Source organism: Rhinolophus sinicus, chromosome 8 (assembly GCF_057876585.1).
Source record: "Rhinolophus sinicus isolate RSI-liver-muscle chromosome 8, RSI-T2T, whole genome shotgun sequence".
NCBI classification, from domain to species: Eukaryota; Metazoa; Chordata; class Mammalia; order Chiroptera; family Rhinolophidae; genus Rhinolophus; species Rhinolophus sinicus.
Window position 1 is genome coordinate 78,032,306 of NC_142508.1, and position 25,580 is coordinate 78,057,885.

Genomic DNA, 25,580 nt, shown 5'->3' on the forward strand with positions numbered 1-25,580 from the left:
GTACTTTGGAGGTGGCAGCCATTATTCTGTGAGGTATGCAGAGCCCAGCGGGAGGGAGGCTGTAGGGCCGCACGGCTGGGTGCAGGGAAGCCAGGGCCTCCGGGCTTCTGTGTGCGGTGACACGCTGGGAGGGGGCCAGTACTACCAACCATTTCGCCCCTGTGGTTCTCCTTGAGTCCTTATAGTAATGGCAAGAGGTGACGTTTGGGGCTCGCTGAGGGGCTTCCGGGTCCAACGCCTGCCTCCTGGGCCCACACCCCATAAGGAGGAGGAGTCTGTCCGGCCTGGCCATGTGCTCTGGGCTTGGTTCAAGGACAGCGGTGGGAGTGTGAGCCTGAGGGGAGTCCATGGGGGCTACTGTCCTGCTGGGTCTGAAAGAAGGGTGTCTACATGCTGCCGGTCGGCTGTGTTGGCCGGGCCTCCAGGGAGCCTGTGGGGAAGGGGCAGACTGGAGACCGTTCTTTGCTCCCCTAACCTAGTCCCTGTGCTGGCTGAAGGCTGCCATTTGGGGTTTCGGGCACTGCGGGCACTGAACCAAACACTTTCCAGACATCATCCACTTCAATCCTCACGCTGGGGAGGGAGGCATCCATTGTTACTGGCTTCGTTTTACAGTTGAGGTTTGTGGCTCAGACAGGAGAGCTCACTTTCCCCAGGTCACGTAGCATGTATGTGGCAGCGCCAAGATTCAACCCAAGTTCATGCACTTAACCTCCATTGCCCACACTTCTTTCCTGCTGGGTTGTCTAGTGCTTGCTGGCGCCAGAGCTGGGGGAGCCTACATGATGCGGGATGTACAGACATTAGTGAGTTAGCAAAGGAGCTGTTTCCCCAGGCGCCCTGCCCACATCACGGCTGCCTCGGGGGCTCTGAGTGTCCTGCCGCCTGACTGTGTTTTGGAAGCTGGGGGTCAGCCTGGGTCCTGCCAATGCAACGGAGATGGGGATCCCTAAATAGGACCGATCACAGCCACCACCAACCCACTGGGTCCTGCTGGATGGGACCCCAGTCCAGAGCCCTTTTTTCTGAACACTCTCTGGGGGTCCAGATGTACTGCCCACATGATGGCTCCCAGGAGGAGTGGCCTGTGGGAGGGCAAGGCAGGGGACAGGAGTGCCAGCCTGGGAGGTCCCACTGGGAGCCGGCCTGGGAGTTGTGGCAGCTTGAGTCTCCCATCCCCACCACGTCTGAGTCTCAGTTTCCAAGTCTTGAAATGGGGCAAGGTCCTCGCCGACTCCCTCCCCGGCATGGGGTATTGGAGCCTCGGTGAGCCATTGCGTGGGAGAAGGCTGCCCTCCTGGGTCTGGGTTGGGGAGTCTGAGGGGGAGTCCCAGGTGCAGCCCCAGGCCTGTGCACACTCGATTGTCAGCCTCCCCTACCCTTCCCTCCGGGAGTCCTTCTAGAGGAAAGTTTGCAGTTTGGAGAACAGGCCCCGCAGAAACCGTTGCCCAGGGAAGGAAGGCAGCTGAGCAGGCCCTGAGCACCCGACTTTGATCCCAGCAGACTCGTTGGGAGCCAGCTCTGCCACTCGCAGCTCCACGACACCAGCCCCGGCTCCTCAGCTCTCGGAGCCTCAGTTTCTCTTTCTGTGGCTTGGGGAAACAGTTGCCCTTACTCAGGGCATTGCTGTGAAAATCAGATGGCGTAGGCATTTGGAAATTGTCGGACTCAGGGTCATATGCCTTCCAGAGGCTCCCACCGTCCCGGTAGTTTTACTCCTTACACCCATTTAAATTCTTTGACTTACTTTTTTATTCCCCCTTCCTCACTGTGGGGATTAGGGGAGGGGAAGAACTTGAAAGCTATGAAACTACTAGCTCTAGTCTGGTTTTTGTCACTAGCCCTCTGTCTGACCATTCTCTTGGCCTCCGTGCCCACAGTGTGTGAATGGAAACAGCGGCGAACATTTATGCAGTTTGTTCTGCTGGGCAGTTTCCTGGCACGCTCTGGGGTGAGCGGCACAACTGTTCTACTACGAGGCTGCTACTGTTTTCCATTTTATGGAGGGAGGTGACGGCTCAGAGCTAGAGAGTTGGGGAGCCAGGATCCGAACCCAGCCTGGCTATTTCCCCGCGGGGCTGAACACTAGGGCTGGAACCCACGGCTGCAGTCGGCTGGCTTGGAGGCTGCGGGATGGGAAAGTGAGCTCAGTGTTGGCAGTGGAGCCAGCCTTCTGGCCTCCCCACCAGGCTCCAGGAGTAGCCAGTGGCTCATGCTCAGCCTGGCATCGTGCCCCCCCCCCCCCTTTTCTTCTCTTGGCCCCTTCCTTGGCCTTTCGTCCCCCTCCTCAGTTTCCCTAATGACTCAGCCCAGGTGGCAAGTTGTGCAGAGAAAGTACTCCAGGGAAATAAGAGTCCTTGCTACCAGCCTGGGCCTCAGGTGTGCGCACAGTGGCCCTCCCTGGGGGTCTGATGAGCTGCCCCTCCCCCCCAGTTTTTAGACAGGACCTGGAGAGCTGTGTGCATTGTGTGCCTGTGTGTGGTGCGTGTAACTGTACCTTTACCACCACAGTATGTGACTGTGCACATAATTGGGTGTGTCACTGTATGGTTGTGTGTTTATAACCACGGTGCGTGTAGGCGCCTGCGTGTGTTGGAGGCTGGTGGTGATGGGGGGGGGGGTGTTGACAACAGCGTGGGGCTTGGGCAGGGGCCCCAGGAACGCATAGTGGGGGCTAGAGTTACCTCCTTTGCTGGTTGAACCACTGTTTGTAGAACAGAGTTGCACACATGTTTAGATAATTAGAACAAAAGCCAAAAGAACAATCCTGTTCAAAGAGATGAAGCTGGGAGGTGGGGGGACTTACCAGGATCCAGGGGGTTCGGTCTCCCCAGCTCTCCCCTGCCTTCACTGCGTTTTGATCGCACTATTTAGACAATCCCTTTGTTGTGGGATAAACTGACATCGGCCTGCGCGGTTCTGCTGTGAAGTTTGCTGTGTTCTGGGGCCCACTCGGGACAGCCAGGCCATTAGGAGCTGATTAAATGAGCTAATTTTAATTTGTTCAGTGGTTACAGATGCAGAGACCTTTCCATGCCCTTTTCTTGAGGCTCTATTTATTTATTAATTTTTTTCTGAAAAGAAAAAGACTGGCAGGACTCCCTTTTCTCTTCCCATCCCCCTCTGAAAATAAACATATGAAAACATTTTTAACAAGAACTTCAGCTGGGAAAGACCAATGGAATATTAGAGGTGCCAGTGCAGGGGTGGCGGGGGGGGTCTCGGAGTCTGTGAGGTGGGGCCACCCAGCCTGGCTGAGGTGAAGAGAAGAGATTCACTGGAAAGACTTCAGTCTCACCTGCAGGCCTTTGCACGTGCTAATTCTGCTGCGCGGACTGTTTCTGTCCCTGCTTCATTTCCTTGGCTCATTCTCACTCACCCTGCTCATCTTAGCCTAGAAGCGGCTTCTTCCAGGAAGCCCTCTCACACCCTGGCCCAGCCCCGAGGACATCACCGGTCATAGCAGGTATCACAACATATAGAATGGCTGTCTTCTTCACGAGGGCAAGAGCTGTGCCTCCCTTCGAGCCCCCCAGGGCAAGAACTGTGCCTGCTTCGTGCCCCTTTGTACCCCCAGCACCAGAATGCCCCGTGGTCCGTAAGCACATCACTAACAGCTTTCGACTCACCGAATGAGTGAGTGAAGGGAGGAAGGACGGAATGGTGGATGACATCTGCACTTCCTGAACTCCACTACACACCAAGCTCTTGGTGTCAGATCCCAGGGGACCCACCGATCCCCCACGACCACCCATAGGCGTGTGTCCCTGGGCCGTGCGGTAAGGATTCAGTGCTGAGTCTCCAAAAATGAACATGCAGTGCGGAACTCATGCTTGCCCAGCCTGGCGTGACCCTGATGCCGGCCCCAGGATGCAGCTCAGGCCCAGCTCTGCTGGAAACCTGAGGGAAAGCCCGTGGGGGGAAGCACGGGGAGGAAACCTCCGTCCTTTGGCTTTTGCCCGCACTGTGGGCAAGCGGGCCTGGGGAGGTTGCTGTGCCCACGATGAATGGTGCTCAGAACACAAACGGAGGCAGCGTGTGGCTGCAGCCGGCCCCCCTGGTCTTGCCCAGCTGCCTGCTCCGCTCCCAGCTGGCATGTTTAGCACCACCTTATCTTCGGTTGGAGCTCCCTTTAGCAAGCTGTGGGGTTTTCTCTGGTGCCGAGCGGAGCCCATGGCCTGGCCAGTTTCTGAGGCCTGGCTTCCATTTGCTGAGAGCTCTTTCCCACAGACGCCACCCCACCCACCCCACCCAGGGGCCTCTGAGGGGCTGTCCCCCACCCTGTCCTGGCAGCCCCTGGGCTATCTCTCTGTGTTCCTCCTTGAACCCCAACCTCAGGGACAGGCATGAGAGTGGTGCTGGCCCAGGCCCCCCATCCCCCATCTCTGCAGGAATCCCAGAGCCCACGGGGGAGTCAGAGCTTCCTGGGAGCCCCTGGGGCCTGGAGCCCTCAACTGGGTCAACATCTGGCTGAGTGGCCGAGCCTTTGGCCTCCTGTCTCCTCCTCCCCCGCCCCCTTCCCCGAGGCCCTTCCTCTCCCCACTAGTTGGATGCTCCGCCAAGCTCCTCGGCGGGAGCAGCACACGCTCAGCCCATCCTTCCCGGTGGAGGGTGGGGATGCGTCCCAGGGCTGAGGTCACCAGTGGGGCAGTGGGAAGCGCCTCTCCAGCCCTCGCCTGCCCGCCGCTGGGTGCTGGGAACAAGGACAGCAACCTACTTGTCTTGGGGCACCCTGGTGAGCAGGGGAAGAGGTAAGGGGGGCAGAGCTGGAGGGGGACGAATGAACAAAACAGGCTGGTGTCTGCACCGGACGCCAGGAGTCCCATTAGAGGCTCCTGCTCGTCAGGAAGCAGAGTGGAGTGGAATCCAAGCCAGGAGGAAGGAAACTTTTCCTGGAGTGAGAGGCAGAGTGAGGGCCCAGGGGGCTCTGGTGGCCAGGGTGTCAGAGCTGCCTTGGGCCCCGCAGTGTGGGGGTGGGGTAGGCCCCTCGGGAGCACCCCGATTTCTGGGCCTGGCACCACTTTTTGCTTCTCCTTGCCCTTCTCTCAGTGCATCCCCTCCTGGCCCCTTGTCTCCTATCAGGGGGCCTGGCTTGTATTCCTGCTGACGTTCATGCGCCCTCTGGACTGGTATGGCCGAAGGGCTTGATGGCCCCTAAGTGCCTTGGGTCCCGCCCCCTCCCACACCTTCTAGTCTGTCCCACTTCCTGCACAGTGTTTCATGGCCAGGGGCCGGGAGGCTGCCGGAGTGTCCGCTTCTGCACCCAAACTTGCCACCCACAAAGCCAGCGTGGCCCTGAGCCATCACCTCCAGGCATTAGTCTCCTCGCCTGTTGCAGAGGTGACATGCCAAGAGGATGTTGCCACAGGTCTCTGGACGACTGATCGCAGACCATGATCCCTGATGGATTCCATGGGGCCTCACCGGGGGGGCCTTGGTGGTAAGCCGGGGTTTCTCATCGCCAGCCACTTGTTCTCCTTGGGAAGGAACTGGTGAGTTTCTTTTTGTTTATGTCGTAACCAAGCTACCGAGATGGCAAACTTGGGTTCTGCAATTACACAGCGTTTCAGAAGCAAATTGATAGAATAACGTGTTATTATTGGCTACTGGGTTAATAGCTATTTTGGCAGGAGTACCAATCCCGCGTGGTGTTGCTGGCGTGGGTGTGAGAATGGCGCGATGGGGTTGAGAGCAGTGGTCGTGCGTCTTGCGCAGCACAGCAGACTTACTCCTCTGGCAGTGCCGACGTGGAGGATGCTCAGCCCTGATTAGCTGTTGTGAAACCAAAACCAGAGAGGTTGAGAGACCAGCGTCAGGTCCCACAGTGAGTCGATGCTGCAGTTGGGTTTGAGGTCCCCCTGGGAATGAATAGCTTGGCCTGTGATCCCTGAAGGCAGAACAGGAGCCTTCACTCTGAGCGTCATGTTGGCATTGCGGGAATTGGAGATTTGGAACCTGCCCAAGTCAGCCCCCTCTGGCTTCAGGCCTCGGCACCTGCTGGGCCCCTGCCTGGATGCTCTTCCACCAGATTCCACGTGCTTCCTTATTGTTCTGGTCTCTGCTCAAGTGTCACCTTGTCACCTGTCTAGAGTAGCGCCCCACCCGTCTCATCCTGCCCCGCGTTTCTTCCTTGTGGCCCGACTTATTGCAGAGGGATTTGGTGCTGTATTTTCAGTCTCCTCTCTACAGTGGAGGCTCTCTGTGGGCAAGGACTTCCTTGCTCACGGTCCTGTCCCCAGAGCCTAGAACACGGTTGGCACGGTTGGTCATCTTTGTTGAAGGAATAAATGAATGTAAAATGCAATGTCATTTTAAAAAATGGCTGCCATGTCACAGGTGGCAGTTTTTCTGTCCTCTTAGGAGACAGTGGGAGTTGTGGGGTCTTGTTAGTCTGTCCTTAAGGGGCAGCGCATAGGTCCTGCCCTAGGGCTCAGGATGACACCATTTCTTCTTGCTACAGAAGCTCAGAGGGAATGAGTTCCCTGCCACCGGGAGGGTCCAAATTCATTACAGAGGGGATTTAAGGGCTGGGTGGGGACGGGGCATTGGGTTTCCTGGAGGGCCTTTCTGTTTGGGTTCCAGCATGGGCTCAGTGGGAAGATAGTGAGGTGGGCTTTCTCTGCCACGTGACATTAGCAACCCCTCCTCCAGACCCAGGGAATGGTGGTGTGAGGACGTAGAAAAGCGAGGCTGCTCATGGGAACGTGGGAGGTATGGCTTAGCAAGACCAGGAAGGCCTGTGCTGAACCAGGGCTCTTCCCAGAGGCCTCTGCTCTTGCTGCCACTGATCTGGCAATGACACGCTGTCATACGTTCATTGAGCGTTTCCCGTGTGCCTGACACTGGACCAAAGTGCTTAATCTGGATTTTCTGATTTAATCCTCGCCGCAACAGAGCGGGCAGAAGGTACTCTGAGAGGTCCAGTAATGGACCTGAGGTCACACAGCAGGTCAGTGATGGAGCTGAGACGTGAACCCAGGCTCTCTGTCTCCGCAGCTTCCTGGACACGACCCTGATGCCCCTGGGATGCAGACTGCATGGGGCAGGGCTTCACCAGGGGTGTTCGCTGCCCCAGCACCGGAAGAGAGCCTGGCACAGACTAGGTGCTCAGTAAATACTCGGGGAATGAATGAATGAATGAATGAATGTGAGGAGTTTCCCAAGAAGAACAGGAAATGCTCACTTGTCCTTGTTGGTCCCTTTGGGCAAGGAGGGAGAAAGCCAGGGCAGTGGTGGCCCGGAAGGGGTGACACGGCATGTGCTTGGTTCCCAGAAAGACTTACAAGGGGCTGCCGGACGGTGTGTTCCTAGTGGGAGGGCACACTTGTTCGTGGGTGTCGGTGGTTTGTAGGGAGGTGAGTTTTGGAGGTGCGTGCTCCCCCACACACACCCTCCCCCTCCAGTGTGTTGTGTGGAAGGAGGCATCTATTTGAGGGGCTTTACCAGACAAAAATGCAAAGCCCCACCCCACCCTAAATCACATTGCTGAGCTGGTACCTTTAAGAGCATGAGGGTCTCAGTTTATTCTCTTATTAAATCTATTTGTTCTGCTCTGCTCTGAATAAATAGAAGCCTCCCCCACTTCCCTCCCTGCCACCCCCAGTGTCTCCTTTGTTTTAATGCCATTTCTCTGGGGATTCAGGCTGAGGCAGGAGAGCTGACTGAGCTCTACCTCCATCTCTGCATCCCCCCGCACCCCATACCCTTGCTTTCTGTCTGACTCCAAGACGTTCTTTCAAATAAAAGAATGACAAATGTGGGCCACACTGAAAACTGGACTAATTGCATTCTGGGCCCAGGCACTGAAGCTAGTGGTCAAGCTCATTAACTCTTCGGCTTCCAGCTGTGACCTCCACCTGACAGGGGCCTCCTTCAGTGGCTTCTTGCACCTTCTTTCTGATTAGCTCATTCATTCATTCATGCATGCATGCATTCATTCATACCATAACTTAGAAAGTGCCTTCTTTAGACCAGGCCCTGAGGCTTCACTATTCCACCCACCCATCATTCCATCGTTCATGTATTCATGCCGTAGTTACCAAGCGCCTCCTCTGGGCCAGGACCTGCAATGCACCCATTCACCCATTCATTCATTTATTCAATCATCAACAGACAGTTATGGCCAGGCATCTTGTGGGAGCTCCCAGGGATCCCGAACTTTGGGGCTCCTCAGCATTGTCTCCAAGCTTCGGGCCTCGCACAACCCTCAGGGGAGTCACTCACCTGAGCTGGGTTGGGGCAGCCTCTCCTTTTCCCAGATGCCCCTGGGAGGAGGAAGTTGTCTCATCCATATCTTGCACAGGGTCCAGGGTGATTGATGTCTCTCTGTCAGGTTGTCTCTCTCAGTTTGCAGCTCTGCATTCTGTCGTCTTCTCAGCCTCTTCTTGGGTGTGTGTATGTGTGGGGTCCCGTAAATCCAACCATGCTGACATGCTGTGAGGTCGGTGAGCCAGGCAACCTCAGTATCCCCACATGCACAGGGGCTGGTTAGCTGGGCAGCCCCAAAGGTCTAGTTCAGCTTCCTGAGGCTCCGGCTCCTACTCTGTAAAATGTGTCTAGTGAAAGGATTGTGTGTGGTTTAAATGCTTTAATACAAGCCAAATGTTTGTGACTAATATAAGTAAATGAATAACATGCAGAAAACTCACCTGGCATATACGCGTCGTAAGTTCCCAGTGAATACATTTGTGATGATGATTTTCAAGCTGATGAGAGTAGGCGCAGTGTGGGGTGAGATGAGGGCCTGGTGGCAGCAGAAGGTGTGACCGTTCAGGCTGAGACAGCAGAGGCAGGGGCACGGGGTGGTGTAGAGGCGCCTAGGGAAGGGTCAGCGACGCCCAGGAGAGACCAGGACACCATGCACCCCCGCCGTCTTGTCAGGGACTTCAGCTGCTCTGCCCACACCTGGAAATCGAGTCAGGGGAGGCCCCCGCCACAGCCGCCTCCAGGGAGGGGCCTCACATGCCAGCCCAGCAACTCAGGGCTCGCCCTCCCTGTGGTCCGGGGCCAGTGGCTGCCTTGCCAGCGCTTCCCCTGCACTAACTCCCACCACGGGCAGGCTGGGCAGCCTTCAGCCGCTGAGGCTCCACAGCTCGGCAACAAAGCCCACGATTCTTCTGGAGGCTGAAACAGGAAAATCCAGGGAAAATGGAAATGTGTCTGCTGAGTCATAGATTTGGATGAGTATAAAGGGTAAGTGGGACGTGCAGCCCGGCTGCGTTGCTGGTACCAGTACATCAGCGCGAATCCTGGGGCTCTTTCCTCAGTGGGGGCCCCAGCCCAGCTCGTCTCCCTGCCTGCGTCTGGCCAGGTGCCGACGGGCACACGGCGGCCAGGGCGGCATGCCACTGCCCCGATGCAGCCTGGGCAGGACAGAGGGACCCATGGGGGGCTGCGGTCTTGTGTGAAGCAGAGGCCGGAGCAAGGGCTCCACTGTGGGGGACCTGAGCCACTTTTTGGGGACACGCAGCCCAATTTTAGGTGGTTCATGCACTTTTTAAATATTACGTATTTATTTTAATGGGCATTACCAAAACATGATACCCATAATTTCATCACGACAATTATTCAGGGTTATGCTCAGGTAGGTAGCACCATTAGGCCGAAGGCAGGTGAAAGGACAACACTGAATGTGAGGGCGTAAGTGTTAAAGGTGGCTTCTCTGGTGTCACCACCTTAGGGACGCGGTGCGGGTGGGTTTCCCTGAACACAGAGCCTGCAGCCAGGAGTTGGGTCCCAGTTATCTGACGGGGCACTGCTCCCAGGAGCAGTAGGGATGGGGGAAGGTCAATATTGGGGTGCAGGTTGAGATCACTACTGCGGACCCGGGGCTTGATTCTGCAGGGACCTCTGTGCGTGCCGGATGCCCCAGGAATGGGCTCTGAAGGAGCCCACTGGCTCCAGCCCCTCTTCGGTTAGGGTCACCTTGGGGGGCATTAGCTCCCCACCTTCTGTGCTGAAGAGAAGCAGAGACCTGGAGGGGCTCGGGATGGAGCGACAGGCCCGGCGCTCAGACGTCTGTGCGTCCACAGCGCCTGTGCGGCAGCCCCGTCCGTCTCTCCTGCCTCAGTCTCCTCTTCTGTAAAGTGGGACCCAGCCCTTGACTGCCTTCCGGCGCTGCAGGGAGGGCACCTGGCTCACTGTCGGTGCGAAGAGAGCAAGTGTTGGTGGGATTGCCTGCGTCCTGCCAGACGCGGGAGTGTCCTCGGTTCCTCAGATGCTGGGCCGCGGATGGATTTGACTGACTGAAGAGCCGCGGCTCTGTGCTTCCAGGTCAGGCGGCGGCGTCCCTTGTCCCTGCAAGGTCGCCCGCCAGTCTGAGGACTGCGTCCCGGGAGGTGTATGGGCTGAAAATGGGACTGATCAGACATCGTCCCAGGATCCTTGGTTGGGCTCCAGCGACAGCTCTCAGGGACGTGACGGGGGTGGGGGGTGGGGTGGGGGGGGCGTATTCTTGCTCCTGAGTAGGTGTCACCCACTCAGCTTCTTTCCCTCAGACACGGTGGTTCATAGAGGCGTCCCACGTGGTTCAGAGCACAGACTTAGAGCTCAGGCGCCTTGTACGCAAAGCCCAGCTCGGCCGTTCTTTTCTGACCTGTAAGACCCTGGACATGTTCATTCACCTCTGTGAGCCCGTTTTCTCATCTGCAGAATGGGGCTGGCAATGATAACTGCTCAGACTGTGGTGAATATTAAATGAGACACCATGTGTGGCATGGAGCAAACACTCAAGAAATGTTTCATACGTAATAGATGTGACTTATTGGATGCATAGTATATGCGTTTACAGCACATATGTGCATACATGATATGAAATACAGCATGCGTATACACAATCATTTTCAATGTCTTCTCTAAGCTCAGCTCTAGATTAGAGGTGCCGGGTGGCTTCCTGTGAGATGGGAGTTTATGAAATTTATAATGTGAATCTGGTCGTCTGTTTGTTCGCTTGCTCGTTCTTTACCCTCACTGAGCATTTCATCTGTCCACACCTCCAATAAGAAAGCCACGTATACCGCTGCATTCTGGTATAAGATGAGGCAGGAGAGCCCAGGGGCCAAGGGTTTTCCCAAGGTCACACAGGTGCTGGGGGCTGGAAGCAGCCCCAGAACCAAGGTACTGCCCGGTGCTGGTCCAGCCCCCTGGGAAAGGCCCTGGGCTAGTTCCGTGAGTTTTGCTGCCTTCTGCCTGGGGCCAACCAGACTTGGAGGAGAGGGTGGCAACGCTGTGCCCATGAGTTCTGCTACTCCCTGGGCCTCCATCAGGGAGCACAGAGCTACTGAGACCTCCTGAGCCTGGCTCAGGCCCCCTTCCCCCAGGACCTGTGCCCTGCCCATGACCTCCCCCTGGCACCTGCCCTAGTTGCTGTGAGCTCAGAGAGCTGAGTGGTGGTCTCCAGGGACTGGGGACAAGGCCTGAGGGGTGGGGAACTGCCAAGGCGGGGCCAGGTGTGGCAGCGGGCTCTTAGGACAGGTGTTCCCCAGCTGCATCTCCCAGACCCGTAGCTGGCGCCTACTTTCCCATCATCTGGTCCCTGAAGGAGCTTGGCCTGGACTTGCTGTGACATCCCCAGGGCCCCAGGGACCTAGTTCCCTGGGTGTGGACATGGAGTGTCACAGGGGTGGGGGTGGGACACACCTGGATAGGTGCATACTATGCCGGGCACAGGGACCCAGCCTGGGCTCTGTGCCTATACAGAGCCTCAGAAACCCCCCAGATACGGGCATTATGGGGGAGGGGAGGTGGGGGTGTGATTACCCACACCTACCTGATCAGGTTCTGCTGAGTGTGATTCCAGAAGGCTTTGCAGTCTAGATGGAACGTGGGGTTTGAAATTGGAAGAGCTTTGACTTGGGTCCCCAGCTAACGGGGGATGGGGGTGGGTGGGGTTGATGCTAGGAGAGAGTTGCGACACTTTGAGAGCTGGAGACTTGCCCCGGATCAGATGACCAGAAATCCCACTGGGGGTACCTCATCCGCCCATTTCACATTCCAGGCTCCAATGATATAGTCGTATGCTCTGCAAGGAAGAGTGATGTGGGTTTGGGGAGGAAAAGTGACCTCAGGGGCAAAGCGTTGTAGTGGCCACACTCCCTTCCACACCGAGTGCCTAGTCTTTGGTCATTTATACCCCTCTGCCTTGATTTTCACAACATTCGAGTAGCGCTGCGGCTGTGGTTTACCTAGTATTTTTCTTTAAGTCAGTCCTCTTTTTTGTAAATGAATTCATTTACTGGATTCTGCAAAATCAGTATAATTTGCTGTAAGTAGACAGCAACCTTAAAGTACATTCAAAACAAACCTCACACTGCCGTTATTCCAGCCAGAAGCTGTGGCTTTCGGCAGATGCTGAGCCTGGAGTCTGTCCTCTTTCTTTGCTGGAATGTTAGGGATAAAGACACAGAACCAGATGGACGCCTTCTCCTTGGCCTGATGTGAGTGAGGGCAGGAAAGGGAACTGGAGGGGCACCGACTTCTCACTTTAGGTGGCAGTGTTAGCAAAGGCCACGGGGGCTGCCCCCTAAAATCATCCCGGGGCTCACACTGGGTCAGAGGAGGTCTTGCTCCTTCCTCAAAGCCCGATCTGAGTGCCCCCTGCTTCCCCAGATGGCTCCGCTTCCAGGCTCCCCCATTCCTGATCCTGCCCAGGTTAAGCCGTCTGGCACCCACTGGCCTTCCCCAAGGGCGGGCACCCTGAGCCTGCTGAGGACCAGCTGTGTGTCTGTGGCTACACCCTGCAGACCTCCAGAGTGCAATGCACGGCCGTCTCCTTGGGCCCAGACGGACAGCACCATGAGGGCTGACTCAGCCATGCAGGAGTCCTGCACCCCCGGATGCTTGGGAGGTGGGCAGAGCTGGGCTCTGAGTACTAGGCTGGGTTTGGGTAGGCAGTGGCCGTGGGGGGGCTTCCTTGGGGATTAGCATAGTCTGCACAAGGGCTCAGAGGCTGGGCCGGACAAGGCATACTCTCTCATAACAGTGGGTGGCTTTGATGGCTTTTTGGAGAAATATGGGATCATTTCAGACCTGTTCCACTAACTGCTGTGAAACTCCGGGCCTGTGCCCTCTCAGCCTCTGGTGTCTGGTCTGTAAATGGGGGAAATGATGGTGTTACCGCATAGGATGGAGGTGAGGACTTGGCGAGGCTGAGCTTATGAAGAGCTTGGCACCGCGCTGGGCCTCACAGAGCGCTCTGCAGGTGGTGGCTGCAGGGTGGGGCTGGGAGGTGATACCAGTCTGACGTTCGAAAAGTGGCTCCGTGTGCCCGTGTCCCAGACCGGAAAGGATGCACAGGACACAGAGCACATAAAGGGCTCAGAAATAAAAGTGATACCAAGAGCTACAATTCAGGGTGAGAAATGGCCCGAGGCAGTGCCCAGAGGTCAGGGCGGGCTAGCGATAGTGGCAGAGGGAGTCAAGGAAGGCTTCTCAGGGGCAGTGTCTGGAAGGCATGTTAGCCAGGACAGAGAAGGTTTGGAGTGCCATGGTGGGAGGAAAGGCTACCAGGTTACTCACCTCTTTCCCTGTAAAGGAGAAAGAACATCCACTCCCAGACCCATAGCTGGCCCCTATTTCCCCATAATTTGGTCCCTGAAGGAGCCAGGGCTGGGCTTGCTGTGACATCCCCAGGGCCCCGGGGACCTGGTTCCCTGGGAGTGGACATGGGGTATCACGGGGTGGGGTCTGCGATACACCTGGGCCTGGGTTGGTGAAGAGTGTGCTGGGACCCACGGCTCTGCTGGGGACACCGCTCTGGATGCCACATGCCCTTTCCCTGACGTTGGCAGACATGTCTGAACACTTCTCAGAAACTTCGAAGCCTTCCAGTCTTGTAGCTCTGACATCGGCAGCTGAAGCGCAGGGAAGGGAAGAGTGCTATCCAAACAAGCTTAATCCCCATCAAAGGATTATTTTCTTACAGAAAAGCTTCGCCTACATTTAATAGTTTTAAATTGTTCTGGGTACCAATTAGACTTTTAATTTTGTGCTCCCTCCAGCGGCTGGAGGATGTGTGCGGTTGGCGTTTAATCAGAGTTGATATATATATGTAAAATATATATTGTATATAGGTATATTATATATTGTATGTATCACACACACACACACACATTTTGGTGGTTCCAGGGGAGGAGAGGAGATGAGAAAGCTATTTCGGGGTTTCCTTTTGGTCCTGCCAGGCCCGTGTCTGGGGGGCATGCTGGGGGCTCCGAGTTTCGGGTTCCCTGTCAGGGCTGTGGGGGACATCTCCAGAGAGCCCACCAAGTGGGCCCCTGAAGGTGGTCACAGGGGCTGCCAGCACAGTCCTGCCTGGAGGACCTAGTGCCGAGTTAAATATATGGATTATCCCCAAATTCATGCAGCAATAGGGTGAGTTATTATTGATTCACAGAGCACGACCAAACATCGCTGCATGAATTAGCAAACAGCTGTTTCTAATTTGAGTTTAGAACGGTACACAGAGGAACTTGTTTGTCTGTTCACTCCTTTCATTTATAATGAATTTTAATCACCGCTACAGGTGAGAAAAATGTAGAAACAAGCTTGTATCTTGTGGAAGAAACAAAGGAGAGACAGATGCTAACAGATTTCCAGTCTGTGATGAAAGGGATGGTTTGGTACACTTTACATGTAATTAGAGCACAGCTGTTTCCAGTCCCAGGTCCACGAACGCGGCCGAATGTGGGCTCTGCTGATCTCCAAAGGGAGTAAAGAAAAACAGTGATTCAACCCCAAAAGCATTTGCTTTCTCTCGAGTCGAGCAAAGAGCCCTTTGCTCCGGGCCTTGGCGGTGTTGTTTCGAGAAACCTCGTGGAGATGACTTCAGGAGACGCTTTCTCCTCCCTGGACTAGGTGGGAGGTGGGCAGGGCGATGTTGGGGTGCGAGGGAGGCCCCAGCCAGAGGATGATGGGAGAACCTTCTGGAGCCCCTCCACTAGCCATAAGCATCCCATCTTTGGGGCATCTCTCATAGGGGCAGATTGGGGGGCTCTTCTTCCCTGACGGAGCTGATCAGGACTCTGCACTTTAGCTGGTCTGATAGTCTGTTCACAGTCAGTTCTTGGGTGAATTGACTACTGTATGCTGGCTTCCCCCTGCCCCTCCCGGTCTGTTTAATTTCTGCAATAAAACTCAAGCCCAATTGCATTTCCAGTATCAGTGCTAAGTAAATTTGTCTAAGGGATGGAGCAGCCGGGCAGGCTGTTTGTTCTGTGAGGTCAGGGGCTTCCAAGGGAAGGCGGGGGCCTCCTTCCCGTCCTGTGAGTCCAGCGGCCCTTTGGGATGGCAGCCCTCTAGGGTAAGGGGACAGGGGTGTCAGGGAGTCAGACCTCATCTCCCACCCTTTCCCCCATGAGACTGGAGACCCAAGTCCAAGCCCAAGCAAGGCTGCTGGTGCTTCAGTTTCTCGGTCATAACAACAAGAGGGTTGGGCTGAGTGCCCGTGAGGCTCCTTTCCTCTCTGACATCCTGGGGTGGGAAATGCCGAGTCCCTGTGGGCCCTCGTGCAGGTCGAGTGTCCTTGGCTTTGAAAACCATCTTCTGCAGGGGTGACTCTTGGTTATTGGCTTAGACCTTCCTACTTGTTAGTCAGGTCTCAGGGAGATGGGACCCTGCACTGTCTCATGTCCCTTCAAACCCTCATGACTATTGCCTGTTCCCTCTCCCACTCTCTGCCCTGTGACCTTATGTTGAGCTGGGGAGCCAGTAGCCTGTGACTAATTTTATACATTGTAGAGCACTTCTCATATATAATACTCTACAAATATTCCCTTATTTCATCTGCATAGCAACTCTATAGTTGGGACTGTTCTTATCCCATTTTACAGATGAGGAAACTGAGGGAAGTTAATGAATTTGGTGGAGCTGGGAGTCTAAGCCCAGCTGCTGGCCTCTTAGCCACCAAGTAGACACAAATGCCCCCAGGGCCGGGGACACCCTGTAACAGGGAAGGGGGCTCCAGGGGTATAGGCAAACAAGATGGTGAGCAGACCTGGTCCAGTGGCGGTGTGGCTGAACCCCCACCATAGACGTGCCAGACGCCGAGCCCATACCACCAGCTTTCCCTTTCTCCTTCCAGAAAAGCCAGAAGTGAATGTGGACCTTTAAAACAACTTTGAGAGTTCCTGATTTTTATGTTGGCATTTTTACAAATAACATAACTGGAGGGCCCCCAGACCGTCTGGCAAGAGGACAGCTGTGGTGATCTCTGTCCCACTGCTCAGGTCATCGTTTCTCTCAGTCCAGCTGGCTGAGAGCCCTGGGCTGGGAGTCCTGTCCCAGTCTTTTCATTTGCTTTGTGACAATGGGATGTGACCTAACCTCTCTGTTCTGTTTCCTCGTCCACGGGGTGATCATGCAGCTTACTGTGCAAACCCAGTTACTTTGAGTGTGAAAGAGGGACAATTACTGGGTGGGGTGCTGGGTTCCATTCCAGCCTTCCTGGGGCATGCTGCTTACTTGTTAAGTGGGAATACCCGCCACCCTCACAACTATAGACATGCTCCAGTGTCAAATGGAATAACGGGTGTGAAAGTGCCGTGTAAATATTTTATTGCGTACAAATGAGTGGATTTACAACGAACGATAGTAGCGTGACACTAGCGACCTCCTTCATGTTCTTCAGCCAACATGTATCGAATGGTTGACAGCATATGCATGTTACCCATTGTGTAAGGTAAGCACTCTCATTGTCCCCATCTATACATGAGGAAATGGCTCAGAGAGGTGCAGTCACTTGCCCCTGTCACACAGCTAATGAGTGGCAGCTTGATCTAAGCAAGCTTGTATGTTCCCTGTGGTATGGCTTCTCTGTCTCCCAGTGGCTGATGTCTCCGTGCCATTGACTGAGTCTCTTGAAGCTTACGCCTTGTTGGTGACTCTGTGCTGTCAGGTGGCACTTCAGGATCCCCAGAGCCAGCTGCACACGGCATCCCGAAAGGGGGAGAGAGCAGTACACTGGGATGCCTGCTACGTGCCATTCCTCATTTCTGCAGCCGGGATCAACATCACTAATGGATCCCAAGCTCTTACAGCTGCAGAGGCTCTTAGAGACCAGTTCATCTGATCCCTTCTATCAAGAGTTGGGGGAATGAAAGCATGAATAGGGATGTACTTGCCTCGGGTTACAGTGCCAGAATCTGACCCCAGTCCACTCATGATGTCATCCACTGTGGCTCACAGCCTCACCCTCTGGGCTCAAAATTGTACCCTCTGGCTGCAGCTTTGCTTTCTGGGCTTGTGGTTTCACCCTCTGAGTCACCGCCCCCTCCCCTTTTTAAATGAAAGGCAGCAAATGTTTGTAGCAGAGTAGTTTTGTTAGCCTGCTTCCTGTCTATAGAATTTGAGGGGTCTTCTTTTATCTCGTACTCTGTGTGTGTGTATGTGTGTGTGTGTTGTCCAAGCTAGTAGTGTTTCTGGTGGTATCAAGTTCTCAAGAACCTTGTGAATCTCCTGTGTATGTCATGGGGATCGACTCCATTAGAAAAGAGGTTCCTCCATAGGTATTTCGTAGGTAATCCCATCCCTACGAAACTTTCGGATTCTCCGGAGATGGCTCCAGGGCAATGACTCCAAACTTCTGGGATGCTCTCTGGTTTAATCTAGGGAATGCGTGAGTCACACCCTTCATCTTTTCAGAGCCTTTTGTGTCACTGAATACTCTGACCTTTTGATTTTTCTGTGCTATTAGCAAAATGTGCAGTTACACCCTCAGTTTTATTTCTCCAGAGCATGCTTTTCTATTCATGACTCTTAATTATAGTGTCTTGCAACCTGGGGAGGGAGGGACTTTCCCAAATCATCAATTCCTGGTTCCTGTTGTTTAACAGGACTTCTGTCAGTCTGTCTCTTTCCTCTCTACTAGAAGCTGTCAGAAAAAAACAAACAAACCAAAAAACACAGGTCGTGCCTGCCACATTGCACGTGGAAATCTGCTCAGCTAGATACCCATTTTTACCCACTACAAGTTCTGCTTTCCGTGTAACAGGGCCAGTGCCACGAAGTTCTCTGCCACTACACAATGGGGTCCCTTTCTTCCCGTTTCCCATCTCATGCTCCTCATTGCTTTCTAAGCCCTCCCCCCGGTGCTTTAATGTCTGCACTGCTCTGCTCTGGATGATATAGGTGTTTTCCTTGGTGACTTAGGCTTTCTCCATTGTTCTCCTTCCTTCCTTCTGAGTCTTCACTAACAGAGCCGTTACCAGCCATAATTCTATGAACCGTCTTTTAAAAGGCAGCATAGACTTTTTCTGTCATACTCCTGAAAATTCTCCTAGCCGCGGCCCACTGCCCAATTTCCAGAGAAGCTGCTACACTTTCTGGTATTTGTGACAGCAGCGTCCGACTCTGGGAACCAAAATCTGTATGAGTTTCTATGACTGTTGTCACAAATGTCCATGAACTTAGTGGCTTAAAACAACAAAAATTTCTTATCTTACCGTCCTGTATGTCAGCAGTCTGACGTGGTCTCACTGGGCTCCAAATGCCAGGGCTGCGTTGTTTTTTTTTGTTTGTTTGTTTTTTAAGGCGCTGGGGGGCATCTGTTTCCAAGCTTTTCCAGTTTTTCGAGACTGCCCACAGTCTTTGGCTTGTGGCTTGTGGCCTCCTTCCATCGCGTCACTCCGACCTCCTCGCTCGCCTCCCTCTTCCACAGTTGGTTTTGCAAGGCTCTTTGAGCAGCCTGGCCTGTCAGCCATCGTGAGGAAGGTGGCCAGCTGCATTCATTGGTGCTCGGCCTCAGAGCCAGCCTGGCCTGGGGGTCCACCGCTGGCTTTGCCCACATCAGGACATGACCCTGCCTTTGTGGCAGGTGGGATTGTAGAGTGTGGGATTCCTCCTGTCTCTCCTTGAGCCATAGGGTCTGGGCTCAAGAAAGAGGGAGCAGCTTTTGCGGTGGGACCGGCCCTGACCTGACATTCAGGACCTGGGGAAGCAGTGTAGGCTAGTGGTTAGTGAGTGGACGGGGTGGGGGGTGGCATCTGCCACTTGCTACCTCTGTGTGCCCAGGAAGTTGCTTTCCTTCTTGGAGCCTCAGCTTGCACAGTTATGAAGAAGGGGAGGGTAATTGTACCTACCACAGGGTGAAGTTGTGAGAAGCAAATGAGAAAATGCTGGCAAAGGACCTGGCCTATAGGAAATGTTCCATAAACAGTAACTACTGTGGTTTTTATGAGTTTAATCCTGGATCCGTCTGCTCCTTGCTGTGATTCAGTTGCCTTAGTTTCCCCATCTATGAAATAAGATGAGTGATGTTCTGTTAACTCCCCTCCCCCCCCACTGATGTTGATTCCACATGTGTGGCTGTAATTGAGTCAAGGAGCATTCTGGGATGGATGGCCAACTTTGGCACCTGGTGGGAGGCTAGAAACAGGCCAGGCACCCTGTCCCCTTCCTGGCTGTGTCCCCTCTTCCCCTGGGTCTAGTTTGAGACGGGATTCTGCCTCTGGAGGCTGAGTCCCTTGTAGGCATGGAGACAGTGAGGGTGTCCCACTCAGCCTGGGAGCTCGGGCCTGGTGGCCCCTGTCTCCTCCTGGGGCCTTCATGCCATGGGGTCCAGGCCCCCACTCTGGCCTGGGGGTTTGCTGTGAGGGGAGCTTGGGGCCTCTCAGGGAAGCACACATCACAGTTTGCTAGCAGCAGCTCCAGGAAAGGGCCTTAGAGGTAGCCCAGTCCACCTGTGTCACAGAAGAAGTGGCTCAGAAAGGGATGGTGACTTCCCTACGGGCTCCCCAGCCACAGAGCTGCCTCTGGGGACCAGGGCTCCCCCAGATCCATGTTCCCTCCAGTGCACCAGGCTTCTAAGGGGTGCAGAAAGACAGAGCGGCGAAGCTTTGAAGTTTCCCCGCATGCGATCAGGAATACGCCCAGATGACCCCTGAGCCAAATTTGCATCATGTCACGTCTAGAAAGCCACCTGCTTAGGTTCTGGCTGCCTCTGTGGGAAGCGCAGTCTGTGGTCTGCCCCAAAGCACGTTCATGTCTTGTAGCTCTTGTCACCTTGGGCTCTGGGACATTGGTCTGCCTCCCAGGCTGCCTGGCTGCTCTGTGCCCACTGGGGGCAGGCCTCACCGTCAGCCAGGGTGGGCGCTGACCCTTCTCTCTGCCTAAAAACCCCTCCAGAGCACAACACAGCTCCACAGTATCTTCTCTGTCCTGTTGTGTCTGCCTGCACAACAGGATTTTGGGGACCCTGCCCCAAGGCCTCGCTTTACAGAGAGGACGGGCTGCTCCTTTCTTGGAGGAAGGAACCTGATGGCTTCTTCTCTAGCACTGGTGCGAGCAGACCCCTCCCCCCATTTACTCAGTGCTCTTTGAATGTCCCACTCGGACGCTGCTCTGCTCATGGCAGACATCACCAGCTGATTTCAGTACTCACTTCTTCTGAGCCCAGAGATGACCTTCGAATCCTTCTGAATACAGTGCTCTAGGCAACCATGACCGACTTGTCATCCCTGGACGTTCCCTTCTCTCTCTCGCTGGACCTTCTGTGTCATACGGGATTGGTGTAAGTGGTTCCTGAGTCTGAGGTCCCAGTTCTCCACAGTGATTTCCATTCCTGGAGCAGCACGGAGCTTTGTCCTGTGGGGCATTTGTCTCCTTGGCAGTTTTCACTTCCCCAAGGAAATGGGTGAGTGGCAAGGAGACCTCTTGAGGCTTCGTGAAGGATTGTCAGGCCTTTTTGTGGCTGCCATGGAGCCAATCTGGATGGTTGGGATATTGTACAAAGTGACCCTTATGTTTACCCAGAAGGGACTTTGAAAACCAAAATTCCAACTGCCCACGTTACAGTGGAAGCAGCTGAGGCCCAGGTCTCCTGATGGACTCTGTCTCGTGTTCCTTTCCATCCCTAGCGCATCTCCCCCCGGTGCCTTGCTTGCTCTAAGTCAGCCTTCCTTCATGGTCTGAAGTATCCATCCAGTCATTTGTATTCACTTGAATGGCACTGCCCCACCCATGAATGTCCTAGAAACCTGGGGCTGCCCGGGTGTCAGCCCTTTTCACCTTCTCATCTACTGCAGGGAACCCTCCCAGTGCTTTTTACAGAGCCTCTTATTTCTCTTGCATAGTTTCGGTGACGGGGGGCTCACTTCCTCCTCGGCCTGTGCCCCTCATTGCAGGAAGGTCCCCTTTCGTTTCACTCCTACGGGCTAGCCACTGTCCCTCGTCTGTCCGGGCACTTCCTTGGCAGCCCCCACCTTGATTCTCTGTGACAGCAGGTGACGTGGAACTCAGGCTGCCAGGCCTTCTGGGTGGCAGCCACTCGGCTGTGCCCTGACAAGGTACGTCTGTGGCCGTTTGCAGGCTGCTGCGGCACCAGCCTGAAGAATTCACCACATGTGGCCACACGAGCTTGGGGTCTCCCTCTCATTCTGCTGTTGCTGTTGCTGAAGCCCAGTTAATGCTCTTTTTCTGCTTAATTGAATTTTTATCAAAATTTCTACCTTCTTTTATGCGTGTTTTGGTTCTCTTCTTGCGATAGACAGCAAAACGCTCATAGAACTCATTTCCTCGCAGGCCTTTTTGCAGGATTAGTCATTTTTAAATGACTTTAATCTCCATTTTGAAAGTGATTTTTCTACTTATTTTGTTATATTTCTTTGTACTCTTGGGGAGGGGAAGCCGAGGGCCTGGCATCAGTCACCGTTTCCCACTGGTCTCCTCATGTAACAGAGCTCCCTCCCAAAGGAGAGGAGTGTGTAGAATCGTGGGTGAAAGCCCTGACTCAGAACCTGGGGGGTGAATCCTGGCTCTACTGCCTGCTGGCTGTGTGGCACTGGGCAAGTTACTCAGCCTCTCTGTGCCTCAGTTTTCTCACCTGTAAATGAAACAATAAGTGTACTTTCTCGTCTGGCTGTTGAGAGAATGGAATGAATTAACATGTAAAGCGCTTAGAAGAATGCATGGTACACAGTAAAATCTAGACAAGCATTTACTTGGGATTAAAAAGGGAACTGGTTGAGCGGGACTTGCCGTGAACCTACCTTCTCCCTGACTTCGGGAACGTTGAAGGGGACCTGGAGGTTGCCTTTTGCCCATTTCTGCACCCCTCCCCTTTCTGCACATCTGCCAGAAGGTGCGGCTGCACATGTGTGGTGTCGTAACAGTCGGCGTGACGGGAACGACACCACTGCAAGATGAGGGCCCCTCTTCCTCTCCCGACATCCTGCACACATATCCTGGGCACCTCGGCCCCCGCTCATCTCTCCATCTGCTCCTAGAGCTAAGGGTCCCCAAAGCAAAATGCATTAGGAGGGGTGGGGTGGCAGCAGGCGAGGTTAAATGCTATGAGAATAAAAGGCTCTAAACAGGGCGCTCGGAGTTTGGGGCTTTTTATGTCAACGTGACCCCCCATTCCCCTTGATGGGGACTTTCCGGTGCAAGGAGCCTTATTTTCATTTCAATTCAGATGATTATAATCACAGGCGGTGTTCAGTTTGTCGCTCCCAGGGTAACGGGCTTTGCTTTAGTTTTGAAACTTGTTTGTGGAAAAATAAAGCCAGGCCGGCATCCCCACAATGGCTCTTGAGGACTGGCGTGGGGCCGGTCGATTGTCCTTCTTAAAGCCTGATGGGACCAGGGTGAGTGGAGCCCGCACTCCTGGGAGACACAGGTGCCTGGCCATGGACGCAGGGCACGTCCTTCACCTCTCCACCCCTCAGCCCCCTCAGCTCAGAAATGGGGTGTGACTGATGGCCGTGAAAATGCGAAGAAATGAACGGTGGTACTGGAAGCACTTAGCACAGTGCTGGCACATGGGACATGCTCATATTATTAGCACTAGTGGCAGTAATTAGTACTGATTATTATTATTGGCCAAATAGTGCTTTTCTTTAACAGCTTTATTGACGTGTAATTTGCATACCATAAAATTCATTTGTGTTGAGCAAGCAATTCAGTGACTTAGTAAATGTACAGGGCTGTGCAGTCCTCGCCACAATCCAGTTCTAGGGCGTTTGCATGATCTCAGAAGGATGCCTCTTGCCTGTTTGCAGTGTCCTCCCTCCTTCAGCCTCGGGCGGCCACTGATCTTCCTTCTGCTGCTACAGATGTACCTGGTCTGGACATTTCATGTGCATGGAATAATAGTGCTTTTTCACGTTCATTTTTCTCATCCAGCCCACAATGATTCCCGTTTCTCAGATGTGTAAACTGAGTCGGAGCGATTAAAAGTAATGCTCACAGGGTGGATGAGAAACACAGGACTTCGAGTGCAGGTGTCTGCTCTCACCCTTGGGCAGGTGGCATGAGGGTTTGCAAGCAAGTGCGTTTCATCCTGTGCCTCTCTGGCCTCGGTGGGCCCCTCCCCAAAATGCAGACGACGGACCAGTCCCGGTCGTCCTGTCGGAGACGGCTCAAAGAAGATCCAGATTCCGACTGCACAGGAGGCTTGATGCGTGGGTCCCTCTCTCTTTCTCACCCTCACAGGTGTAGTCTTGTTTAACTGGCTTGCGCAAGCTCGTCCAGACCCTGTTGGGGACCTGACTGGGGACAGTCCTGGTGCTGTCATCTCCTGGGGAAAGTCACTGTGGCTGTGCCTCAGTTTCCTTGTCTGTACAGTGGGAGGGGTCATGGTTCCCCCTGCCTGTGACCATGGGAAAGCACTTAGAGTGGCCAGACACACAGGAAAGGATCTATGACAGCTTGAGTGAGTCTGAACTAAGACATCAAAATAATAATAAGCTGGTTGAGCCAGGCCAGGGGCGGGGCCAAGCGGGTCCCCCAGTGGCCCCAGCTCCCACCATCTCCTCCCATGGGCCCCTTTGTCTGCACCCTGTGGAGCCCAGCTGGCAGGTGCTGGGAATTACCAGGCAGAGGCCGAACTGCCTCCCCCCGCATCTAATCCAAGTTGCTGGTAGCGGCTGCGTCCTTCCCGTCCGAAGGGCCCTGAAACATGAGACCCCCCAGGGGAGCAGGTGCCTCACTCCGGGAGTGCATTCTGGGAGGTGCCCATGCCAGGCTGGTTGGCTGGGCTTCAGAGGTGGGGAGTCTGCCGGAGACATAGGACTCGGGGCTGGGGACTTTGCCTGCGGTACCCGGGGGCCTGCGTGGGCACCAGGGTGGTGGGGGTGGCCTAGGAGCAGGCTCGGCGCCAGCCGGAGGGACCCTGCAGGACCCTTCACTGGGCTTGCTACCTCTGAAGTCTGGGGGTGTGCCTGGGACAGCAGCAGCAGCTGTGCGGACGCGACGTCCCTGTGACTGGAGTGTGATGGTGTGTGTGTGTGTGTGTGTGTGCACGTGCGTCTGCAGGTGGGTGTGCGTGAGTGTGTGTGTGTGTAAGTTGGTGTGTGAGCGATAGTGGGAATGATGGTGTATGAATGGATATGTATGCGTGTGAGAGTATGTGATTGTATGTGACCGTGTGAGCGTGATGGTGTGTGTGTGTGTGTGTAGGTGAGTATGTGTTTGTGTCTAAATTTGTGTGCGTTGTGGGAGTGACACGTGAGCTGCGTGTGTGCCTGTGAGTACGAGTGTCAGTGTGCTGGTGTGTAAGAGTGTCTGCCAGGGTCCGCCCTGGCCAGGCAGTGTGGCCCCTCTGTCCCCTCCCTTCTGAAGGGTCTGGGCTGCCTCTGGCAAGACTTGCTGGGTGACATCTGTGAGGCTAAACTGGGCTGCCTGGGGCCCGGAGAGGCGGGGGCGGTGGTTGATTTCCTCGGGGTTACAAGAGCAAGGTCAGTGCGGCCGACTCTGAACGTTTGTCTTTCTCTCCGCTGCCCATAGCAGCCTGCGGTCCATTTCATTCATTATTAAGTTTTAAATCAAGCATCGGAAACTTGAGCCATAGAAGTCACTCTCTGCTCAGGCTGACTCAGTTCACCCCCTGCCGCGTCTCACGGATCTTCCCTGGCTGTTTGCTGCGTCCTGGGTGCCATTGTTTTCCTAGAAACAGCCAGTCCTAGTGTTTTCTTTTTACTTCAATTTCCTCTGAGGCTGAATGGACCAGCGAAGGCATGGGGGTGGGGATGGGGGATTAGGGTGGCCCCTGTCCCCGGGGAGGGTAGGCCATGTCAGCGTCTGTGCAAGGAGAGTTCCCTCCCCCCATGACCGCTCTAAGGACCTGCTGGGCTTTGAGTTCTGTGGCCACCTGGGCTCTGGTCCATCCTCTAATCACTGTTACCACCAGGCTATCTCTCAGGGGCCTGGATAGACTTGGGTCAATCCTGGGGTGAGGGGAAGCAAAAAAAACAGTCCCCTTACGATGGTTTGAGCTGGAACCTGCAGACCCTTCCCAAGTGCCCTCTGCTCACTCACCCCCATTTGTGCCCTTCAGCCTGATGCCATGTGCCTGTGACTTCCCGTCTCATACATCCGTCTGCCACCTGAAGGAGCAGTTCCAGCTTCATCAGTCACCTCACCCCCAAAGAACGGGGTGCAGCTGAATTCATTACAGTGCACTGTGTTTTCTTGCAAAGCTTTGCCTGTGCCCCTCAGGGTTGTGGGATTTCCCACCAGGACTAGAAGTTGGTGGGGAGTCAGCCCCCAGGTTGCGATCAGGTGATGGGACTGGCCTCCTTCTGGCCTGTGGGACTGATGGTTTGTGAGGGCATTTCCAGTGACTTTGTCCAGGCTGCCCACGCCCCTCAGGG

At 54.7% G+C, this 25,580-nt stretch overlaps 1 protein-coding gene and 1 long non-coding RNA gene across 3 annotated transcripts in view; one reads left to right on the forward strand and one right to left on the reverse strand.

Annotated features, from left to right (window-relative positions):
* ZNF423 (zinc finger protein 423) overlaps positions 1-25,580 on the forward strand; it is a 299,433-nt gene that overhangs the window by 149,791 nt on the left and 124,062 nt on the right. The window lies entirely within an intron of this gene.
* LOC141567520 (uncharacterized) lies at positions 5,578-9,306 on the reverse strand. The gene is made up of 3 exons (XR_012490205.2): positions 8,649-9,306; positions 8,224-8,542; positions 5,578-5,772 (listed from the first exon to the last, which is right to left on the reverse strand). It is a non-coding gene; the product is annotated as an uncharacterized LOC141567520 (long non-coding RNA).